This window comes from Acyrthosiphon pisum, chromosome X, assembly GCF_005508785.2.
Source record: "Acyrthosiphon pisum isolate AL4f chromosome X, pea_aphid_22Mar2018_4r6ur, whole genome shotgun sequence".
Taxonomy (NCBI): domain Eukaryota; kingdom Metazoa; phylum Arthropoda; class Insecta; order Hemiptera; family Aphididae; genus Acyrthosiphon; species Acyrthosiphon pisum.
In genome coordinates, this window is record NC_042493.1 from 28,036,536 (window position 1) to 28,039,474 (window position 2,939).

Below are 2,939 nucleotides of genomic sequence, written 5' to 3' on the forward strand. Positions count from 1 at the left end.
CAATATGGTATAATATTTCCACATCATTTTGGCGAATCTAAGAACCCCTCCATTACTCCCACTCAAAGATAATATATTATCTATAATAATAAATACTCACATTTATAACACATATTATATTACACTTATATAATGGTTGGGTATATTAGTTATATTATAATAATATAATATTATATTTTATATTTTATAGTTTATTAATTGTCTCAAGCGATTATCAATTGGTTTATATCTTTTTTTTTTTATTTCAAAATCAATAAAATAATCTTTTTTATAAGTGTAAATGCTGCACTAGTGATGTGTGAAGTGTGAAGAGGACTTGAATCGAAAGCACATCGGAATTAGAAAAAAATTATCGTTACAGATAATATAGTGTAGGTATATTTATATTGCTTAATTTTTCTATTTAAATAATATTGCCGAAGTTTCAGTATTATCAACTTTTATTTACATGTATGCCGTATTTGTAATACATAAATTTATCTATAATAGGTATTGTAGTTTATATCACGTAATGCTAGTATGCTATCGATGTAAATATAAAAAACAGCTAATGGCCTGTCATTGCATAAACTTAACATGTTAATATTTTGGGTTGATAAAATACAATTTTGAATTACTTACTTCACCCACGTTTTGAAAGTCAAACTTACATTATTTCATTACGCATCTTACATAACCTAACGTAACCTATAACATAATATCTACCTTTCACCGTCGAACTAAATATTATCCAGTTTTTAATGTGTATTATATAATATTAAATTACCTTAATATTATATTGTATATTGTATAATACCTATTTAAAAGCCTGGGCTTTATTTTTATAGTTGTCGTGAGCTAATTTACTGGTCATCTAATAATTGATTACTATCATAATTATCATGTTATTAGATTAAAATATGGATAATTTTTCACTGCAAACACCATACTATTATTATCTATATGATAACAATATTATATTATTTAAATATTGAATAAAATCAGAATTAATGATCAGATATTAATGTAAATAATACCTACTATATTATGAAGGAGTTTTTTTGTATTACATTCACGAGTTCTCTAGTTTATTGCAAGTATAATATATTCTTAATTATAAAATATTTTTGTGTATCATAATTTAAGTCACTTTAGAATTCGAACGGAATGCGGATATCGGATCTCGAGCACTTGTCTTGCTTCACTCCACCTCAGCCCAGAACAATAGTTTTGAGTTATGATATTTAATTCGAGACAAGCAAATAAAATAAAACCATTCAACAAATGATCTCGCTTTCGGATATTTCTTTTTGTACTTTTCCTATTGAGAAAATCGAAAAATAACCCTTCAAAGTACCATCCAGAACGGATCTACGTTCTTTAGTGCTATATAATATAATACAATTATATTTTGGCCAATCTATAACATTTTTTTGTGTTTTCGTTTTACCGAAGAAAAATGTCTACAAAGACATGTAATAACAAATAAAATAAAAATATCAACTTTAAGTGCAATAGTTACATTCTCCTATTGCTAGGAGCCTCAAATGGTAAACTAAGTGAAATATACAAAAAAATACAACTTAAATTCTTCGTGTTATAAAATATATTTTTTTAATCCTCTCCACTTCAAATATTTAAAAAAAAAAATCGAATAAGGTATTAAGTTGTACAACTATTGAATTACTAAAGGCTATAATTATTGTGTTATATTATAACAGTAAAGTAGTTATGTCTCTTACGAAGGCACCTTACGATTTCGTTTTGCATTTCATGGTTCAACGTATCACAATAAGCGTGTGCTTATTTATCCAATTTTAATACCCCCTACTAAAATATCTTCTAACCCTACTTTTATCCTTGAATACAATAATAATAATTAAATATCACACGCAGTAAAATAAACGGGAAGTGGTCGCAGTTGCATAATCTTAAGAGGTTTTCCCCCTCCCTTGGCTTTTTATTTTTGCAATACTTTTAGAATTTTGAAACGAAAAATAATTGTTTTCAATCAATTTTGTACTATCCGTCATATTATATTTTACAAAACAACTAAATATCTAGTAAAATCCGAATGTACTAGACCACATAACTTCAAAAGTTATTTGTCCGATTTGCACGTGTCTTTGTTCATTGATTATTCTGTTATTAATCATAATATCTAGTATAAATACATAAAAAAATATTGTCCGTTTGTTAGTAGGAACTCATTAATCTCGGAAACCACACAAGTTATTGAAGCCATATTCACATAATATTATAATCCACGGTTGGTGCACCCATTGGTCGGGGGCCGCCAAAAAGATTAAAAATTAAAAAAAATTAATACAAATATACTATCATATAAGTACATAAAATAAACAATAATTTCTTTAATTTCAAAGCGTACAACTATGAATATTTTTTATGGGCAATACAACATTTACAGAGTCAGGTATATACATTATAAGTTAATTACGTGTATGTATCTTTATAGAGCTTTAATAAGCCAATAAAAGTAAATCTGTTAATTTATGTTCCTTAATATTTTTTTTAATACTACCTTGAAATAATATTGTTTCTATTTAAGATTAAATATTGAAATATTGACTTTTTTTCATATCTATAATATTAACAATAAAATTACGTTTAAACATGACAAAATATTTGATACCTACCTATAATATTATTGCCTTAAAATTACGCTACTGAGTAGGTGTTCATATTATTATTACGTTAAATACTTTTTTTTTATAGAAGTTGAAGCCTCGATAACAAGACCATTGGCTTGTATTACATACTTAAAATGCATTTTGTAAAATTGTACAATTTAATTATAAATAAATAATAAAACTTTTTTTTATGGAATCTTCGTCGGGTGCCCAGTACGTCGTGTATTATCGGTATGGCGAATTTTTTGTCGGGCCTCTTGTGTGTCTCTATATTATGTGATAATATGTTTGATTAAGTTGGATATCCAC